Source organism: Triticum urartu, chromosome 6 (genome assembly GCF_003073215.2).
Source record: "Triticum urartu cultivar G1812 chromosome 6, Tu2.1, whole genome shotgun sequence".
Lineage (NCBI taxonomy): Eukaryota > Viridiplantae > Streptophyta > Magnoliopsida > Poales > Poaceae > Triticum > Triticum urartu.
Window position 1 is genome coordinate 428,732,103 of NC_053027.1, and position 22,747 is coordinate 428,754,849.

The 22,747-nt window shown below is 45.7% G+C and overlaps 1 long non-coding RNA gene across 3 annotated transcripts; it reads right to left on the reverse strand.

The window, feature by feature from the left end:
- Positions 1 to 13,469: 13,469 nt before the first annotated feature.
- On the reverse strand, positions 13,470 to 17,528 carry LOC125513976. Of its 3 annotated transcripts, none has more exons than XR_007286225.1 (6): positions 16,988 to 17,528; positions 16,771 to 16,882; positions 16,444 to 16,540; positions 14,229 to 14,287; positions 13,893 to 14,046; positions 13,470 to 13,783 (listed from the first exon to the last, which is right to left on the reverse strand). It is a non-coding gene; the product is annotated as an uncharacterized LOC125513976 (long non-coding RNA). The 3 variants fall into 3 exon arrangements; XR_007286224.1 differs by having other exon boundaries at positions 16,976 to 17,528; XR_007286226.1 differs by having other exon boundaries at positions 16,444 to 16,634; positions 16,976 to 17,528.
- Positions 17,529 to 22,747: the final 5,219 nt, after the last annotated feature.

Here is a 22,747-nt window from a genome sequence, read left to right on the forward strand (position 1 = left end):
ATAGCGGAACCTGGATGTTCATATTGGCTCCCACATATTCTACGAAGATCTTTATCGGTCAAACCGCATAAGAGCATACGTTGTTCCCTTTGTCATCGGTGTGTTACTTGCACAAGATTCGATCGTCGGTATCTCAATACCTAGTTCAATCTCGTTACTGGCAAGTCTCTTTACTCGTTCTGTAATGCATCATCCCGCAACTAACTCATTACTTACAATACTTGCAAGGCTTATAGTGATGTGCATTGCCGAGTGGGCCCAGAGATACCTCTCCGACAATCGGAGTGAAAAATCCTAATCTTGATCTATGCCAACTCAACAAGTACCATCGGAGACACCTGTAGAGCACCTTTATAATCACCCAGTTACGTTGTGACGTTTGGTAGCACACACAGTGTTCCTCTGGTAATCGGGAGTTACATAATCTCATAGTCATAGGAACATGTATAAGTTACGAAGAAAGCAATAGCAGTAAACTAAAACGATCAAGTGCTAAGCTGACAAAATGGGTCAAGTCAATCACATCATTCTCCTAATGATGTGATCCCGTTTATCAAATGACAACTCGTGTCTATGGTTAGGAAACATAACCATCTTTGATCAACGAGCTAGTCAAGTAGAGGCATACTAGTGACACTCTGTTTGTCAATGTATTCACACATGTATCATGTTTCCAGTTAATAAAATTCTAGCATGAATAATAAACATTTATCATGATATAAGGAAATAAATAATAACTTTATTATTGCCTCTAGGGCATATTTCCTTCAGTCTCCCACTTGCACTAGAGTCAACAATCTAGATTACATAGTAATGATTCTAACACCCATGGAGTCTTGGTGATGATCATGTTTTGCTCGTGAGAGAGGCTTAGTCAAAGGATCTGCAACATTCAGATCCGTATGTATCTTGCAAATCTCTATGTCTCCCACCTGGACTTGATCGCGGATGGAATTGAAGCGTCTCTTGATGTGCTTGGTTCTCTTGTGAAATCTGGATTCCTTTGCCAAGGCAATTGCACCAGTATTTTCACGAAAGATTTTCATTGGACCCAATGCACTAGGTATGACACCTAGATCGGATATGAACTCCTTCATCCAGACTCCTTCATTTGTTGCTTCCGAAGCAGCAATGTACTCCACTTCACACGTAGATCGCGCCACGATGCTTTGTTTATAACTGCTCCAACTGACAGCTCCATCGTTCAATATAAACATGTATCCAATTTGCGATTTAGAATCGTTCAGATCAGTGTCAAAGCTTGCATCAACGTAACCATTTACGATGAGCTCTTTGTCACCTCCATAAATGAGAGGTATTTCAGGATGTTCTTGACCGCTGTCCAGTGATCCACTCCTGGATTAATTTGGTACCTCCCTGCTAAACTAATAGCAAGGCACACATCAGGTCTGGTACACAACATTGCATACATGATAGAGCCTATGGCTGAAGCATAGGGAACATCTTTCATTTTCTCTCTATCTTCTGTAGTGGTCGGGCATTGAGTCTTACTCAACTTCACACCTTGTAACACAGGCGAGAATCCTTTCTTTGCTTGATCCATTTTGAACTTCTTCAAAACTTTGTCAAGGTATGTGCTTTGTGAAAGTCCAATTAAGCGTCTTGATCTATCTCTATAGATCTTGATGCCCAATATGTAAGCAGCTTCACCGAGGTCTTTCATTGAAAAACTCTTATTCAAGTATCCTTTTATGCTATCTAGAAATTCTATATCATTTCCAATCAACAATATGTCATCCACATATAATATTAGAAATGCTACAGAGCTCCCACTCACTTTCTTGTAAATACAGGCTTCTCCAAAAGTCTGTATAAAACCATATGCTTTGATCACACTATCAAAACGTTTATTCCAACTCCGAGAGGCTTGCACCAGTCCATAAATGGATCGCTGGAGCTTGCACACTTTGTTAGCACCCTTTGGATCGATAAAACCTTCAGGTTGCATCATATACAACTCTTCTTCCAGAAATCCATTCAGGAGTGCAGTCTTTATATCCATTTGCCAAATTTCATAATCATAAAATGCGGCAATAGCTAACATGATTCGGACGGACTTAAGCATCGCTATGGGTGAGAAGGTCTCATTGTAGTCAACTCCTTGAACTTGCCAAAAACCTTTCGCAACAAGTCAAGCTTTGTAGATAGTAACATTACCATCAGTCTGTCTTCTTTTTGAAGATCCATTTATTCTCGATGGCTTGCCGATCATCGGGCAAGTCAACCAAAGTCCACACTTTGTTCTCATACATGGATCCCATCTCAGATTTCATGGCCTCAAGTCATTTTGCGAAATCTGGGCTCATCATCGCTTCCTCATAGTTCGTAGGTTCGTCATGGTCTAGTAACATGACCTCTAGAACAGGATTACTGTACCACTCTGGTGCGGATCTTACTCTGGTTGACCTACGAGGTTCGGTAGTAACTTGATCTGAAGTTTCAAGATCATCATCATTAGCTTCCTCACTAATTGGTGTAGGTGTCACAGAAACCGGTTTCTGTGATGAACTACTTTCCAATAAGGGAGCAGGTACAGTTACCTCATCAAGTTCTAGTTTCCTCTCACTCACTTCCTTCGAGAGAAACTCCTTCTCTAGAAAGGATCCATTCTTAGCAACAAAATTCTTGCCTTCGGATCTATGATAGAAGGTGTACCCAATAGTTTTCTTTGGGTATCCTATGAAGACACATTTCTCCAAGGGGTTTGATCTTATCAGGTTGAAGCTTTTTCACATAAGCATCGCAGCCCCAAACTTTAAGAAACGACAACTTTGGTTTCTTGCCAAACCACAGTTCATAAGGAGTTGTCTCAACGGATTTAGATGGTGCCCTATTTAACGTGAATGCAGCCGTCTCTAAAGCATAGCGGTAAATCAATAAGAGACATCATAGATCGCACCATATCTAGTAAAGTACGATTACGACGTTCGGACACACCATTACGCTGTGGTGTTCCGGGTAGCGTGAGTTGTGAAACTATTCCGCATTGTTTCAAATGAAGACCAAACTCGTAACTCAAATATTCTCCTCCACGATCAGATCGTAGAAACTTTATTTTCTTGTTACGATGATTTTCAACTTCACTCTGAAATTCTTTGAACTTTTCAAATGTTCCAGACTTATGTTTCATCAAGTAGATATACCCATATCTGCTCAAATCATCTGTGAAGGTGAGAAAATAACGATACCCGCCGCAAGCCTCAATATTCATCGGACCACATACATCAATATGTATCATTTCCAACAAATCTGTTGCTCGCTCCATAGTTTCGGAGAACGGCGTTTTAGTCATCTTGCCCACGAGGCACGGTTCGAAAGTACCAAGTGATTCATAGTCAAGTGATTCCAAAAGTCCATCAGAATGGAGTTTCTTCATGTGCTTTATACCAATATGACCTAAATGGCAGTGCCACAAATAAGTTGCACTATCATTATCAACCTGCATCTTTTAGCTTCAATACTATGAATATGTGTATCTCCACTATCAAGATTCAAAAAGAATAGACCACTCTTTAAGGGTGCATGACCATAAAAGATATTACTCATATAAATAGAACAACCATTATTCTCTGATTTAAATGAATAACTGTCTCACATCAAACAATATCCAGATATAATGTTCATGCTTAACGCTGGCACCAAATAACAATTATTTAGGTCTAATACTAATCCCGAAGGTAGATGTAGAGGTAGCGTGCTCACTGCAATCACATCGACTTTGGAACCATTTCCCACGCGCATCGTCACCTCGTCCTTTGCCAATCTTCGCTTAATCTGTAGTCCCTGTTTCGACTTGCAAATATTAGCAACAGAACCAGTATCAAATACCCAGGCACTACTGCGAGAATTAGTAAGGTACACATCAATAACATGTATATCACATATACCTTTGTTCACCTTGCCATCCTTCTTATCCGCCAAATACTTGGGGCAGTTCCGCTTCCAGTGACCAGTCTGTTTGCAGTAGAAGCACTCAGTTTCAGGCTTAGGTCCAGACTTGGGTTTCTTCTCTTGAGCAGCAACTTGTTTGTCGTTCTTCTTGAAGTTCCCTTTCTTCTTCCCTTTACCCTTTTTCTTGAAACTGGTGGTCTTGTTAACCATCAACACTTGATGCTCCTTCTTGATTTCTACCTCCGCAGCCTTTAGCATTGCGAAGAGCTCAGGAATTGTTTTATTCATCCCTTGCATGTTATAGTTCATCACGAAGCTCTTGTAGCTTGGTGGCAGTGATTGAAGAACTCTGTCAATGGCACCATCAACAGGAAGATTAACTCCCAGTTGAGTCAAGTGGTTATGGTACCCAGACATTCTGAGTATATGTTCACTGACAAAACTATTCTCCTCCATCTTGCAGTTGTAGAACTTATTGGAGACTTCATATCTCTCAATCCGGGCATTTGCTTGAAATATTAACTTTAACTCCTGGAACATCTCATATGCTCCATGACGTTCAAAACGTCGTTGAAGTCCCGGTTCTAAGCCGTAAAGCATGGCACACTGAACTATCGAGTAGTCATCAGCTTTGCTCTGCCAGACGTTCATAACATCTAGTATTGCTCCTACAGCAGGTTTGGCACCTAGCGGTGCTTCCAGGACGTAATTCTTTTGTGCAGCAATGAGGATAATCCTCAAGTTACGGACCCAGTCCGTGTAATTGCTACCATCATCTTTCAACTTTACTTTCTCAAGGAACGCATTAAAATTCAACGGAACAACAGCACGGGCCATCTATCTACAACAACATAGACATGCAAAATACTATCAGGTACTAAGTTCATGATAAATTAAGGTTCAGCTAATCAAATTATTAAAGAACTCCCACTTATATAGACATCCCTCTAATCATCTAAGTGATCACGTGATCCATATCAACTAAACCATGTCCGATCATCACGTGAGATGGAGTAGTTTTCAATGGTGAACATCAATATGTTGATCATATCTTCTATATGATTCACGCTCGACCTTTCGGTCTCCAGTGTTCCGAGGCCATATCTTCATATGCTAGGCTCGTCAAGTTTAACCCGAGTATTCTGCATGTGCAAAACTGGCTTGCACCTGTTGTATGTGAACGTAGAGCTTATCACACCCGATCATCACGTGGTGTCTCGGCATGACGAACTTTCGCAACGGTGCATACTCAGGGAGAACACCTGTACCTTGAAATTTAGTGTGAGATCATCTTATAATGCTAACGTTGATCTAAGCAAAACAAGATGCATAAAAGATAAACATCACATGCAATCAATATAAGTGATATGATATGGCCATCATCATCTTGTGCTTGTGATCTCCATCTCCGAAGCACCGTCATGATCACCATCGTCACCGGCACGACACCTTGATCTCCATCGTAGCATCGTTGTCGTCTCGCCAACTATTGCTTCTACGACTATCGCTGCCGCTTAGTGATAAAGTAAAGCAATTACAGGGCGATTGCATTGCGTACAATAAAGAGACAACCATATGGCTCTTGCCAGTTACCAATAACTCAGTTACAAAACATGATCATCTCATACAACAAAATATAGCATCATGTCTTGACCATATCACATCACAACATGCCCTGCAAAAACAAGTTAGACATCCTCTACTTTGTTGTTGCAAGTTTTACGTGGCTACTATGGGCTGAGCAAGAACGGTTCTTACCTACGCATCAAAACCACAACGATAGTTTGTCAAGTTAGTGATGTTTTAACCTTCTCAAGGACTGGGTGTAGCCACACTCGGTTCAACTAAAGTTGGAGAAACTGACACCCGCCAGCCACCTGTGTGCAAAGCACGACGGTAGAATCAGTCTCGCGTAAGCGTACGCGTAATGTCGGTCCGGGCCGCTTCATCCAACAATACCGCCGAACCAAAGTATGACATGCTGGTAAGCAGTATGACTTGTATCGTCCACAACTCACCTGTGTTCTACTCATGCATATAACATCTACGCATAAACCTGGCTCGGATGCCACTGTTGGGGAACGCAGTAATTTCAAAAAAATTCCTACGCACACACAAGATCATGGTGATGCATAGCAACGAGAGGGAAGAGTATCGTCCACGTACCCTCGTAGACCATAAGCGTAAGCGTTATGAGAACGCGGTTGATGTAGTCGAACGTCTTCACGAACCGACTGATCCAAGTACCGAACGCACGACACCTCCGAGTCCAGCACACGTTCAACTCGATGACGTCCCACGAACTCCGATCCAGCAGAGCTTCAAGGGAGAGTTCCGTCAGTACGACGGCGTGTTGACGGTGATGATGTTGCTACCAATGCAGGGCTTCGCCTAAGCACCGCTACGATATAATCGAGGTGGATTATGGTGGAGGGGGGCACCACACACGGCTAAGGGATCAATGATCAACTTGTGTCTAGAGGTGCCCCCTGCCCCCGTATATAAAGGAGCAAGGGGGGAGGCCGGCCGGCCCTCTATGGCGCGCAAGGAGGAGTCCTCCTCCTAGTAGGAGTAGGACTCCCCTCTTTCCTACTCCTACTAGGAGGGGGAAAGGAAGGGGGAGAGGGAGAAGGAAAGGGGGGCACCGCCCCCCTCTCCTAGTCCAATTCGAACCAGAGGGGGAGGGGCGCGCGGCCTGCCCTAGGCCAGCCCTCTCTCTCTCTCTCCACAAAGGCCCATAAGGCCCATTATTTCTCCGGCGGGGGGGGAGGGGGGGTCCGGTAACCCTCTGGCACTCCGGTTTTCTCTGAAATCACCCGGAACACTTCCGGTATCCGAATATAGTCATCCAATATATCGATCTTCATGTCTTGACCATTTTGAGACTCCTCGTCATGTCCGTGATCATATCCAGGACTCCGAACTACCTTCGGTACATCAAAACACAAAAACTCATAATACCGATCGTCACCGAACTTTAAGCGTGTGGACCCTACGGGTTCGAGAGCTATGTAGACATGACCGAGACACGTCTCCGGTCAATAACCAATAGCGGAACCTGGATGTTCATATTGGCTCCCATATATTCTACGAAGATTTTTATCGGTCAAACCACATAACAACATACGTTATTCCCTTTGTCATCGGTATGTTACTTGCCCGAGATTCAATCATCGGTATCTCAATACCTAGTTCAATCTCGTTACCGGAAAGTCTCTTTACTCGTTCTGTAATGCATCATCCTGCAACTAACTCATTAGTTACAATGCTTGCAAGGATTATAGTGATGTGCATTACCGAGTGGGCCGAGAGATACCTCTCCGACAATCGGAGTGAAAAATCCTAATCTTGATCTATGCCAACTCAACAAGTACCATCGGAGACACCTGTAGAGCACCTTTATAATCACCCAGTTACGTTGTGACATTTGGTAGCACACAAAGTGTTCCTCCGGTAATCGGGAGTTACATAATCTCATAGTCATAGGAACATGTATAAGTCATGAAGAAAGCAATAGCAGTAAACTAAAACGATCAAGTGCTAAGCTGACGAAATGGGTCAAGTCAATCACATCATTCTCCTAATGATGTGATCCCGTTTATCAAATGACAACTCATGTCTATGGTTAGGAAACATAACCATCTTTGATCAACGAGCTAGTCAAGTAGAGGCATACTAGTGACACTCTGTTTGTCTATGTATTCACACATGTATCATGTTTCCGGTTAATACGATTCTAGCATGAATAATAAACATTTATCATGATATAAGGAAATAAATAATAACTTTATATTGCCTCTAGGGCATATTTCCTTCACCGCCGCCCTCCGACCTTGCAGACCCCGAGAGAGCTTTTCATCCAGGAGGGGCGGGCGGGGTTCCCCCGAACGCCGGCCGGGCTCCGGCAATCTCGCCGTGCTCCTCGGCGACGTCAACTACGGCGTCTCCAGCGATGCAGGCCGGAATTCAAAATCAGGTGCGCCCCATGCCACATCAACCGTTGTGTCAAGATTGGGGAGGACCAGTGAAAAGCGGCCATGGCGGGCCCTGCTCTATTCTGGCCGTGCTGGAAAGTGGAAATGCGCCAATCTCTGCGGGACACGCGGCGCGTGACCAACGGGCGGACAGTCCTACATCGCAGCTCAGCTGCGCTAGATCTGGGTCTGACTCTGGCGTGGCCGCGTCATCTTGTGCTTCTGCCCCTACCGCTGTGGTAGCTTTGCCAGGCACGCCTTGGGTACCGAGGGCGGACCGGTCGCCACCCTCTGTCTGCATGGTTGTGCAGTCGGATAAGGGTGGGGACTCTGATGCTGTCGGGGCATTTGGGACTGGGGCAGCACCTACCAGGAATCATGAGAAACCAGTTATCATTGGGTCGATGGAGATCTTTCCGTTGGAGGCTAGCGTAGACCAACGGGACCCAACTCGGGCATGGAAAAGGAACAGTGTGGCGGTTGGCCTGGACAGGGACAGCTTGTCACCCTGCTCATTGACGGACCACTCACCCTGGTGTGGGCGGGATCCGCCTCGGGCCATGTGCCAAGAAGAAGCCGAGGATTGGCTCAGGATCAGTTTGTTTGTGGATTCACGCGGCCCCACGGGTACCCCCTCACCTGCCACTTCCATCAAACCTGGGCCATAGGTGGATGAGGACCCCGCCACCCCTCCCCATGAGGTCGTGCCATGCACGCTGATGATCAGGTACCAGACCCCGCCAACCCACCCCATGCTGGTTCAGGCATGCACGCTGAGGATCAAGAGCCAGATGCTACTGCTCTTGCCAGGCACTCCCGCAAGCTTCTGGACGATTTCAGCAGAGAAGTGAGGCGCTCCCTCTCGCCGCTCCTTGACACCCCTGTGGATCCATCGGCGCATGGGACAACTAAGGCGCGCCGGCCACGGGCAAAACATGTGTCGGTTGGCTTGCCAAGACGGAGTGTGCGCATGGCCAAGGGCAAGATGGCGTCGGCAGCAACCAAGCAGCAACAGGTGCTAATACGCAAGTTATGCCTGGCCAATGAAGGGGAAGTGATCGGAGACGAGGCCTTGCAGATGTATGTCAAGCTATTTGCACAGCCACTTTCGACCACACATGTCGCGGTAGTTCTTGCGCTCTTCGGCTGGGAGCCATCTGTTCTTCCCATGGTGGAACTACCAGCGGAGCTGGCAAAGGTAGCGTGATCCCACAGATGGTGGATCATACACGCGTAGGCTTCTCCCATGTCGACGCAACCTTTTAAGGTACTCATGTGGAACGTGTGTGGCCTAAACGCTCCGGCGTGTCGTAATGCAGTGTTTCAGGTATGTCTTGCGGCCAACCCAGGCATTGTTTGCCCACAGGAGACGAAACTCGAAAATGTATCTGTGGCCATTGTCACCCAATGTTTGGGCAATAGATTTGACCAGTTTTTCTACCTCCCGGCCTCGGGCACACGAGGCGGTATCCTCTTGGCTTGGGATCCCCTCATCGTGCAACTTTCCAATCCGCATTACATGGCAAGCACCGTGACGTCACTCATTAAGCCACTAGGCTCCTCTGCCCAATGGTGGCTCACCGGGGTTCATGGACCACACCAGCATGAACACAAGGATGAGTTCCTACAGGAGCTAGCGGAGATTCGATACCTGCATGCTGGGCCTTGGGCCGTCATGGATGATTTCAACTTGATAGTAAATCTAGAAGACAAGAGCAACACTTCGGTTAATCAACGCATGATGGCCAGATTCCGAGCAAGACTGAATGACCTGGAACTAAAATAAATCTACCTCAATGGCCGGAGATATACATGGTCTAACAAGAGAGGCAATGCGACCTTAGAGAAGATCGATCATGTTTTCACTACTGTGGACTGGGAAGCTCTATACCCGACATGTTTCCTATCAGCACTGGGATCTGCAGTGTCGGATCATTGTCCTCTACTACTCGACCTGCATGCGGACTTCAGAGCAGGCAAGAGATTCAGATTCAAATCCTTCTAGGCAAAGGCGGATGGTTTCCACAATGTGGTCACGGCGTCATGGGGATCAATCCCACCTTCCAGAAATCCTTTTGTGGTCCTTGATCAGAAGATGAGGGCCACAGCAAAAGCCCTGCAAAGCTGGGCCGACAGGTGGATTGGCAATGTGAAATTTCAGATAGGCCTTGCTCTCGAACTCATCAAACAGCTTGACATGGCAGCAGAATCAAGAGAGTTATCGGAGGAAGAGAGCTCCCTACGGAGATTGCTCAAAAGGAAACTTCTCGGTCTATGTTCGTCGGAGAGAACGATTGCACGACAACGATCCCGCATGCTATGGTTTAAAGAAGGGGACGCTAGCACGGAGTTCTTTCATCAACATGCCAACCACAGGCGGAGGAAGAACGCGATCATAACTATCAGTACAGAGGGAGGACTTCTCACCGGGCATGATGAGATCGCGGTTGCCACATATGCACACTATGAGAACATTCTGGGAAGGGCCCCACAACGAGAATTTGGTTTGGACCTCGACGCGCTCGGTATACCCAGCTTTGATCTCCACCACCTTGAAGCTCCTTTCTCTGAACAGGAGGTGGGCAGCATAATCAAATCCATGCCCAAGGATAAGGCTCCCGGCCCAAATGGCTTCACCGGGCGATTTTACGCCACATGCTGGGATATCATCAAAGGAGACTTCATGCACGCATTAGACTACTTTTACAGAGGAGATGTACGTGGAATGCAGGCTATCAACAAAGCCTTGACCACTTTACTTCCTAAGAAAGATGGAGCGACCAAACTGTCAGACTTCAGACCCGTCAGCTTAATCCATGGTGCAGTTAAGATCTTTGATAAAGTACTTTCAGTTAGGGCCACCACTGATCTGCCGAAGCTGGTAGGGATGCACCAGAGCGCCTTCATACATGGGTGATCGCTCCATGACAACTATATGCTCGTCCAATGTATGGTCAAGAAGCTGTATGCGTTGAAGCAGCCGACTGCACTGATTAAACTCGACATATCGAAAGCCTTCGACATGATTCAATGTGCTTTTATCATGGAGGTCTTGAGGAAACTGGACTTTGGACATAGGTGGATGTCCTGGATCGCTGACCTGCTATCTATTGCATCCACGAGAGTACTAATAAATGACATCGCATGTGCGCCAATTGCCAACCGCAGGGACTGCGACAAGGTGGATCCCTCTCTCCCATGCTCTTCATCATGATGATGGAACCACTTCACCGCTTGTTCTCCTTGGCAGACAGAAGAGGAATGATCACGCCTCTCACCAGGCAGGGCTCAAGTCAGTGGGTGCCATTCTTCATGGACGAGGTCGTACTCTTCGTCAAACCGGAGGCCACTGATCTCCACATGTGCAAATAAATCTTTGAGTTGTTCGGTGGAGCATCTGGCCTACGGATTAACATGCCAAAGTCTGTCGCCATGCCAATTAGATGCTCGGTTGAACTAACGGAGCGGATCACCGCGATTTTGGGCTGCCGGATTGGATCGTTCCCTTGCCGCTATCTCAGCCTGCCGCTGAGCTTGCGACAACTAACTGCAGCTCAACTTCACAATCTGGTCAACCAAGTGGCCGTTAAATTGCCAACATGGAGAGGATCATCACTTCCGATCACCAGCCGGCTCATCCTTGTAAAGTCCGTGCTATGCGCAATCCCGATCCATGCCATGCTAGCCCTGAGCCTTTCCCCAAAGACAATCAAGGCCATCATCAAGATATGTAGGGGTTTTCTCTGGTGCAAGAAGGATGAGGCCAATGGTGGACAATGCAAGGTGGCTTGGAAGAGTGTTTGCACGCCCAAATGGGCTGGAGACCTAGGCATACCGGATCTACACTGGCTCAACTTCGCGCTCTAGGCACGCTAGGCATGGTTACAATGTACGGACAACTCATGGCCATGGAGAGGTTTAGAGATCAGGATTTCAAAGGAAGCGCGATCAATCTTTAGAAAAGCCACAATCATGCATGTGGGAGACAGAAAGGATGCGCTGTTTTGGGAGGACCGATGGCTTCAAGGTTTTAGGGTTCAAGAGTTGGCTCCAAGATTATATGCGAGGATCCCGCAGAGCATTCGGGAGGTCGGCTCAGTCTTTGACGCAATACAAGGTGGATCTTAGGCACTTGAGGTAGGACCGGACATGGATGCGGAGACACTGCAGGAATTTTTCCACCTCTGGGACAAGACGGCGACAATCATGCTCACCATGGATACGCGAGACCAGGTCCGATGAGCTTGGGAGGACGACGACAACTACTCGGCGTGATCGGCGTACGCCTCCAAATTTTGGGGCCTTGAGGTGGCTGCGTATGCGGGTATAGCCTGGAAATCCAAGGCCCCAGTGCAGTGCAGGTTCTTCACCTGGCTGCCTCGCGAAATAGATGTTGGACCTTAGATCACTCGGTGCAGCGCGGCCTTCCTCATCAGCCGGCATGTCCTTTTTGCGACCAAGACATGGAGACGATCAACCACATCTTATTGTCTTGTGTCTTTGTGAGATCAGTGTGGCATATGGTCTTCGAGGCCATATGCAAGCTGCAGTGGATGCCGACACCCGATGAGGAGTTCATACTTTGGTGCAATTCTTGCAAGGCGATCAAAGCCAAGGACAACCACACCATCCTCTCTCTAGGGCTGTGGGAACTATGGAAGCATCGAAACGCCATCGTCTTCGATGGAGTGACTCCTTCCGCTACGGCCGTGATTGCTAACATGGAGAAAGAAGGTAGAGCGTGGAGTAACGCTGGCCTCCTCAAAGGTGATTTCTCCACCTTCCTCGGAGGCCTAGCTAGGTGGGCTAGAGGGAGTAGCTAGTTACCTATCTAGATGACCCTCAGGGTGTGGACTCTTGCATGTCATATGCTGTAAGAATGTTCTGTGGATGGGGCTTTTTTCCCCCACTCCTCTCTTTAATATATGACTAGATTGTTGATGGCGCGCGTTGCCGCGCCCATCTATTTTGAATGCTATGTGAAAGTGTTACAAATTTATGTACAAACATAGAGTTCATGTTAGTTTATACAGATAATAATGTGTTAGTACAAAGTAATAGTGTCTCCCATGAAGCTGATAATAGTTGGTCCACAGGCGTGCGAAGGACTATATATCACTACAATATTGTGTTTGATTTCAGTTTTTGTGAGTACAACGTGCAGTTGTAACTATTGATTATGCAATAAATTTGTCACATCAATTGTAGTAGTGTCTCATTGTCCGGGGTAAAATTTTGTCACGTCAATTATAGTAGTGTCTTAATTGTCTGGAGTAAATTTGTTCGCACATTAAGCTATAGCTTAACATAGGTGTTTTTGGTCATTTTAATAAAGAAAGAAAAGATCCTATGGAGGACCAACCGGAGAAAATATGTTTGGATATCAATGTTCTATTGCTTAAATCAACTTTATTTTTTCCTAATGAAGCATGCTTTTTCTCATGTAAGATTACATTTGAGAAATCAGATTCAAGGTCCCTGAATCGTTATGGTGAAAACTTAAATGAAACAAGTGAGCTTTCAGCTTAGTGCATGTTCAATTCTACCAAACACTTACGAGTACATCACAGAAGGAAGGGCACGTTCAGAGATTTGTAAAAAATAGCATTGGAACAGCAGAAATAACTTCACATACATGATGTCTTAATAATACTGGGAATATATGATCTGAAACATTACACTCATATTTGGTTAGAGAAAATGCTAAGTATTTGGGGTAAATTACAGAACTTGTAGCCTTTGGGCGACAAAAATATTGAAGGGTTTATTTATTAATATTAGTGCACTCCAAGATGCTATAGTCAATCTTCTTCCTGGAAAACTTCACAAATATCGAAGGCCTTGAGCTTGAAGCTTTATCAAGAGTGCAATGCAAAAGGCCGTTGTCAATCTTGTTCCTGCAAAAAGAAATACGATTTAGGAAGTTCGAAATCATGTGAAAATCGACCACGTGAACTATGTAATAGTATTATGTTGTGCACTTAATTTTTTGGTTTAATATCACACCTCTTGCATCTACAAGGGCTTTCAGTTCTCCAGTCCTGGTATTATCAACGGAACTAATAAAAGTGCTTAGGCAAACTTGCCCTGAATCTAGCACTCCAGTTGGCCAACTCCTCCTGCTCGTTGTGCCCCAGGTCGTAACTAAAATAGCTCCTCCCTGCCAAAAGTAAGGTTGTTATGATGATCTTATGTGATGAACACATGTTACGGGTTCATCCACTTCTTTATGCACACAAATCTGATCACGAACACAGCGGAGAGCACTGAAAAGAACAACGTTGCTATATGCCGTGATGCCTTAACTTGTAAGAAAAATAATGAGATACAGACTGCACTTACTGATCTCTTCCAACGATTTGCTGACATCACTGCCCCAGACTGAACCAAGTGTATCTTGCCTGAAAATATTACATTTCCCATACATCAAGATCTTAAAAATGGAAACGAACAAAACCAAAAATTCTGCAAATAATGAGAATGTCATGAATTCAGAGATGAAAGCACAATCTACTGGGAATTAGGGGAGTCTAAATTAGCTGCATGAAAGCAACAATAGAGTCCTTGACTCGACAGGCAGCTCCCAGTTGTCTCTCCTTTTATCGAAAAGCCAAAGGAGCTAGGCCCAGTTCTTTTCACACAGGATTCTGCAGAATCAAGATTTTGGAAAATTCTCCCAGAATCTGCTTCTCCCAGAATCTGTTGCCGAGTTCTTTTCTGGGATTGTAGGTTGAGATTCTGGAAAGAGTTGTGAGTTGAAATGTCTGTAGTACCCTTAGACAAAAAATGTTTGATGAATTTATTAACACCTTGTTGTTTCTAACAGTATATAGTCGAATATGAGTACGAAAGTGATTTCCGAATGTCATAAAAAGTGCTAAATATTACATTTAGAATGGATTTAAAGATTTGTTCATTACAAGAGTGGATGAACTAAAAAAAGGATAATCTCAAGGTACGAGACTAGCAGCAATCGCCTCGCGTACTGTGTTCATGGTACCATCATCTTCTGGTGGTAGAGCATTGGCACCTGTAAATGACAATGGAGGTTGCACATATGCATCATTGTCGAACTTGTCAAAATGCTCATCACGTAACTTGCTATCACGAATCCAATTGTGGAGACACATGCATGCAGTGACAATCATCTTTTGGGTCTCCGGTTTGTACCGAGGTATGCCTCCATCTCCAAGAATTCGCCATTTCATCTTGAAAACATCAAATGTTCTTTCGATGACATTTCGCAATGAAGAATGTCGATGGTTGAATGTCTCATATCTTCCAACTGGTGGGTATTGTTGGAAATCTGGTACATGGTATCGTTGCCCTTTGTATGGAGATAGATATCCAACCCTATTTGGATATCCGGAGTCGACAAGATGTTCTCAAGATAATATTTGTAAATTTCTCTAATTTCTTTTGTTGATGTCGTACTGTAGATAAATATTATCTTGTCGACTCCGGATATCCAAACAGGGTTGGATATCTATCTCCATACAAAGGGCAACGATACCATGTACCAGATTTCCAACAACACCCACCAGTTGGAAGATATGAGACATTCAACCATCGACATTCTTCATTGCGAAATGTCATCGAAAGAACATTTGATGTTCTCAAGATGAAATGGCGAATTCTTGGAGATGGAGGCATACCTCGGTACAAACCGGAGACCCAAAAGATGATTGTCACTGCATGCATGTGTCTCCACAATTGGATTCGTGATAGCAAGTTACGTGATGAGCATTTTGACAAGTTCGACAATGATGCATATGTGCAACCTCCATTGTCATTTACAGGTGCCAATGCTCTACCACCAGAAGATGATGGTACCATGAACACAGTACGCGAGGCGATTGCTGCTAGTCTCGTACCTTGAGATTATCCTTTTTTTAGTTCATCCACTCTTGTAATGAACAAATCTTTAAATCCATTCTAAATGTAATATTTAGCACTTTTTATGACATTCGGAAATCACTTTCGTACTCATATTCGACTATATACTGTTAGAAACAATAAGGTGTTAATAAATTCATCAAACATTTTCTGTCTAAGGGTACTACAGACATTTCAACTCACAACTCTTTCCAGAATCTCAACCTACAATCCCAGAAAAGAACTCGGCAACAGATTCTGGGAGAAGCAGATTCTGGGAGAATTTTCTAAAATCTTGATTCTGCAGAATCCTGTGTGAAAAGAACTGGGCCTTAGATTTATGTGCAACTGAACACTAAATAACTTATTTTTGCTACCCGTTCGTGCTTGCTATGGAAAAAAATAGAGGTATTTCTCCCCCATTTTATTAGTTGGTGGTTCCATCATTGATAATCGATAAAAGTTCAATTCTGTAAGTTAGAAAGACCCGCACATGAACATCCCTCAAGATAAAGGCTGCATTTACATGGAAGGCGAAAAAACATGAGCAAATTGTTAAGTATTAGCTTGTCAAGAACTGATAGGTTTCAGTTTTAGGCATGGATCTGAGGTATCTCGAATTGGAGTTCCTTGCACCTTGATTCAAATTCTGTTCACAATATTAATCTAGAAAGAAACTCACCTTATACATGGAATGATGCAACAAAGCCTGCACCGTGTCTTGAAAATCCACACACATACTTTCAAATATCGGTAAGATTATTGGGCTTTGCTCACTTCTGCATAGAAGAAGAAGATACTGAGGCTTCACCCCCCCTCTATAACAGTATGGCTACATTCTTTTGCGCATATAACTACACTGTTCCATTTAATCTGTTGAGTACAGCAACAAATAGAAGAACCATGGTGTGGATAACAGATATATGAGTAATCTTCTATGCTGTAAAAACGTGGATGGTAAAACATGAATTGATAAAATGAAATATGGTAGTCCAAGTGAATTAATTACCTGTCCAGAAGCCATTAGAACTATCACCTGAAGAATTTCAGAAAAAAAGATGCGAGAACCAGTTTCCAATATCTGGCCAAAACAATCGACCATCTCCCAGTTTGAACAATACCTGTACAAAATTAGATTGGGAGGATACAATGTAATCATTGGGTGGAAGAAGCAAATCGTACATGGATGATAAAAAATAAAGATAGAGGGGAACCTAGAAGAGCACCATGCTGATGGATGTTCTGTCGCCGGAGTTAGAAGAGTGAGCGTAGAGGAAGCATATATACACATCGGAAGAATGAGAAACAAAGAGCCAGGCATCCATTAATGACAGCAAGGGGCGCACATCATCCACCATGAAGGGCTGGAGAGAAACTGAAGAGTGATTACTTCCTTCAAACCCACGGTAGCAGTTTCAAGAGACGACCAGCCGGACGGCGATTCACGGATTGATGAATTGGCCATCTCTGCGCCTCGAATCCGGGCTGGATGGATTCGACGTGGTCGGTCCACCGCACCTTGAATCGGGACAGACTGGATGCATTGGATCCTCTCTGCGCCTCGGATCTGGAGTGGATGGATTCGATGCGGTCGCTCCCGCTGCGCCTCCAATCGGGACTTTTTTTGGAAGCAACCGAATCAGGAGTGGATGGATTGGAGTATGCGGTCGCTCCGCCGCGCCTCGATCGGGATTGGATTAGGGTTTACGGCCACGAGTGGACGGACCTAACACAGTCGCTTGTACGCCTCCCAAGCCCAGTGCCTTCGGCTGCCCGAATGGGAGGGTAATAGAAGCCCATTAAACCCAATTTAACGACAGAGGCCCAAAAAAGTCACGAGAGCAGCGGCCCAGAAGGGTTGGCGCTCAACTGTAGCGAACGAAGCGAACCTACCTGCGATCCAGGGCCAATCCGACGACCGAAAATCGCAAAAAGTGACGATCGGACGGCTGGGAGTGCTGATGACCCGAGAGGGCTGGAAAAGTGCTCGGTTATAATAATTTTAAATACGCACACTCGTGCGTATTTTAGAAAAAGAAGTTATGAAGAAGAATGGGGATCATGGATCAGGTCGACTTGGCCATGCCGGTTGATAGGTCGGGGTCTGTAATCCTGGAACACTTACTTTCTTTACTGGTCGAATAGCTAGAAATGCATCCTTCGGTAATGATGGGGACATGTACTAAGGATAGGGTAACAGGCCTGACCTACAGACCTTAGAGCATCTACAGCCGGACCCCTCAAATCCGCCTCATACGCCCGGACGGGCCGCCCGGTCACTGTCCGGTCATAATTTTTTGACCCAGACAGGCCCCTCAAACGGCCCTCAAACGCCAGGACTGGCTGGCACCCCCCATATCCAGCCCAAATATGGGGCGGATATGAGAGCGCCTGGACACGCCTGCCACGTCGAACCCAGCCCACGCTGGTCCACCCGATCCCACATAGAATCCTCCCCATCTGCTCGCCAGACCAAACCCTAGCCACTTCACTCCCCTCCCCTCCACTCCCCTCTGCCACCCAAGCTTGTCTCTGGCTCCTTCCAGTTCTCTCCGGCATGGCGGGCATCAGATCTGAGCCATTCACCTCCAGATCCCGTCAACCCCGAGCTAATCCCGCGGCCTCAAGGAGGAGATCGCAGCCCGGCTTGCGCTTCGTCGTGCCCAGGAGGAGGCCCGTTGACGGCTGCGCTAGGACTCCATCTGTCGGGAATCTATTGCATCTGCCTAAATAGGGCATGGATCCGGGGCTAGGCCGGCCATAACTGCCTCACTGGAGCCCGTGCGGTCCGTCTGGCGTCCGAACGCGCTGGCAGACGCGCAACCCCTCGGTGGCGCATCAATATTGGGGACGCACCATCGTCCCACAAGGCCATGGCACGGCGTGCACACCATGCAACGCACCGGGCGCGGGAGGCGGCGAACGTCGGCGGCTCGTCCCCGGATGGATCCATCATCAATCTAACATCCACCGGCACCGTTCAGGTTTCGGTCTCTGATGAGGAAGAGTAGGGCATGGGAGACGGCGGGGCCTTGAGTCCCGTGAGCCAGCTCGTGTCCCATGCCCTACCATACCTTGTCGGCGGCCGGCCCAACACTCTGAGGAGCGTTGAGGGCCGCCGGACATGGCCAGGGCAGAGCCGGGCGAGCAGGAAGCGGAACCGGACGAGCTCCGCGTAGATTAGGTTTCACGTTGCATGTAATAATATGGATTTGAGGTTTCTAATTTGAGGTATCCGTATGTAAAATGCGTTTTTTGAGGGGTGGACGGTCTCTGTCTGCGGACACACCCCGGCACGTCCGCGGGCGTTTGGGGGGTCATATTTGCCAAGTCCGGTTGTAGATGCTCTTACCCTAGGACACCTTACTGGGCCCTAGAGCCAGATCAACATCTAGATGCTATGCCACCTGGTGATCCACTCGAAAGCCACCAGTGGTACGTCTCCAACGTATCTATAATTTTTTATTGTTCCATGTTGTTATATTATCATTCTTGAATGTTTTACAATCATTTTACAGCAACTTTATATAATTTTTTGGGACTAACCTATTGACATAGTGCCCAGTGCCAGTTGCAGTTTTTTTGCTTGTTTTTTACTTCGCAGAAAATCAATATCAAACGGAGTCCAAATGCAGCGAAACTTTTTGGAGATTTTTTCTGGACCAGAAGACACCTGTTGGGCCAAAGAAGTACCAGAGGGGGGCTCCGAGGGGAGCACAACCCACCAGGGCGCGCCTGGAGGCCCAGGCGCGCCCAGGTGGGTTGTGCCCACCCCGGTGGCCTCCCGCGCCGCCTCTTTGCTCTATAAATACCTCAATATTCCAGAAACCCTAGGGGAGTCGACAAAAATCAATTCCAGCCGCCGCAAGTTCCAGAACCACTAGATCCAATCTAGACACCATCACGGAGGGGTTCATCATCCTCATTGGTGCCTCTCCGATGATGCGTGAGTAGTTCATTGTACACCTACGGGTCCGTAGTTAGTAGCTAGATGGCTTCCTCTCTCTCTTTTGATTCTCAATACAGTGGTCTCTTGGAGATCTATTTGATGCAACTCTTTTTGCGGTGTGTTTGTTGGGATCCGATGAACTTTGAGTTTATGATCAGATCTATGTTTTTATCCATGGAAGTTATTTGAGTCTTTTGATCTCTTATATGCATGATTACTTATAGCCTCGTATTTCTTCTTCGAATCTTTGGTTTAGTTAGGCCAACTAGATCGATTTTTCTTGCCATGGGAAGAGGTGCTTTGTGATGGGTTTGATCTTACGGTGCTTGATCCCAGTGACAGAAGGGGAACCGACACGTATGTATCGTTGCTATTAAGGATAACAAGATGGGGTCTATTTCTACATAAATAGATCTTGTCTACATCATGTCATCGTTCTTATTGCATTACTCTGTTTGTCCATGAACTTAATACACTAGATGCATGCTGGATAGCGGTTGATGTGTGGAGTAATAGTAGTAGATGCGGGCAGGAGTCGGTCTACTAATCTTGGACGTGATGCCTATGTAATGATCATTGCCTGGATATCATCATGATTATTTAAAGTTCTATCAATTGCCCAACGGCAATTTGTTTACTCGATGCATGCTATTTTTCTCGAGAGAAGCCACTAGTGAAATCTACGGCCCCCGGGTCTCTTCTTTATTATATTTGCCTTCACGATTTTTTTGCTTTTATTTTTAGATCTATTAATCCAAAAATACAAAAACACCTTGCTGCAAATTATTATTATTTATTTTATCTCGCATTCCCGTGAGATCTATTTATCCAATCTACTACAATTTTACCTATCTTTTTACACTACAAAAAAATACACTTCCGTGATGATACGTGTTTGTCACAGTAGGTCACCTTTTCTGTCATGTATGTACATCCATGACGATTTTATGACAGAATCAAGATAGTCATACCTGTGCTGTCGTAGAAGTGTTCCATGACAATACCAAAATTATCATCACGGAAGTGTTCACTTCCATGACGATAAATGACGCGTCATGGAAGTGCTTTAGTCAAGGGTAACCGACACGTGGTATCCACCGTAATGGTTCGTTGTTAGCTATCAGGTCCGGTTTTGGATCCGATAACCCATTAACAGCCCGGACCAGTGGGGATTTTCCACGTGTAAAATTCTCATTGGCCGGAGGAAACATGTGTCAGCTCGTCATTGGGTCAGATAGGCGCCTATGATATGTCGACACGTGCGACGGCCCACCATTGGCTCATTTAGCTTACAAAGGCTGGCCCATTTGACTTGGTCAAAAGTTAGCGGATTGGCCCATGAAAAGCCCGTTAACAGTTTGTTCGCAAATAGCCATTTTACGGCCCGGTAACTCACGGCCCGTTAGGGCCTTCCTGAAATCGTCCCAACAACGTCATGTGGGCCGTCGAATATAACACCAGCTTGTTTCACTTTCGGCCCATGTATGGCCCACAACGTCTTTCGGCCCATATGAGGCCTTTCGTATCTTTAGGCTCTTTAGTGGCCCACGGTGACTCTAGCCCATAATGAACAGTAAATTTCTTTGTACCCATTAACGGCCCATGATTCACATGGGCCATTTCCATCCCGTGTTTGCTTTCGGCCTACTGATGGCCCATACGTTCTTGGGTCCTTTCCGGCCCTCGATTACTTCTGGCCCGTTACTGGCCTATTCCCCTCATGGGAAAATTTTGGCCCATGCAAGAATCGGCCCGTTTGTGGCCTGTTAACCCGTTGCGCCATTTCCAGCCCGTCTTATATTCTGGCCCATTAACGACCCATTATGCTTGTGATAGAATTAAGCCTTTGCTGTCCTCCAACCTGTTAACGGCCCGTTACCGTGCTGGGCCTCTACCAATTACGCCCGTTTACGGCCCATGTGGACCCATTTATCCGACGGCCTTAGGCCCACTGATGCTACGGCCCGTTGGAGGCCCATTTATCTGACGGCCCGTAGGAGGCCCATGGATCCTACGGCCCGTAGCAGGGTCAAGGTTACAATGGTCCGTATATGGACCATGGTTGTTGCGGCCACTAGCAAACCAGGGAAAAAGAAGACTAGGAAATAAGCCCAAAACTGACGCTAGGCTATTAAGGCGATTGCACAGATTACATCGACTGGGCATCAAAGTTCGCCGCCAGTGCAAATATAGGGAACATCCTACACTACAAAAAATGGCTTGCTGTTTTCTTCAGCCGATGGCTGCACGTTAAGAACAAATTTTGTATCGCAACAAAACAAATTACAACCATAAAACAAAAGGAAGGTTGGCATAAAAGTTAATAGTCTGGCAGATAAATGCACCACTGGAAGTTCAGAAGCTCAGTTCATTTGACAAGACTGTTACGTTTTCATGCTGTATTGTCTGATGGAGCACCATAACCTCCGCCTTCATTTCTCCTAGGCTCCTGAACAACATAGCAAATGTCTGATAGTCTGGTTTCAAAATCATGCATATCTTGACATCGAATAATGTCTATCCTTGTTTCACAAAGGGTCTCTGTTAGGGAATGGACTTATGTCTGGAGCGCAGATATAACATTGTTTTGAGCTTGCATATCTTGATCATGAGGCAGTTTGGACGAGATTGCCTTAACAACCAACCCAGTATTACGCAAGAACGTGCTTTTGGCACTGTTAGTGGACAGGTACTGACCCACTGCAGCAAGAGGTGACGTTGCAGTTATAGTTGCCTCATCACCATAAGAAGGTGGCGGTTCCACCATTTTTTCCATAGCTTGCTGAAAAGTTGAGTTTTTACATTAGTAGTACCAGAACAGAGGATATTAAGGAGGCAGCAAAACCAAACAAAATAGCTTTGGTCTATATACAAAACTTATTCTGGTGAACCCATGTAAAATATTAGTTGTATTTTACTACAAAGTACATAATAAAACCAGGTTCCAAACATATGACCATGTACCATGGCTAATGTATTGTCTATTTCTTCACATTGTATTGACAACTAAGGATAAAGAGACAAAGTTTATAATACG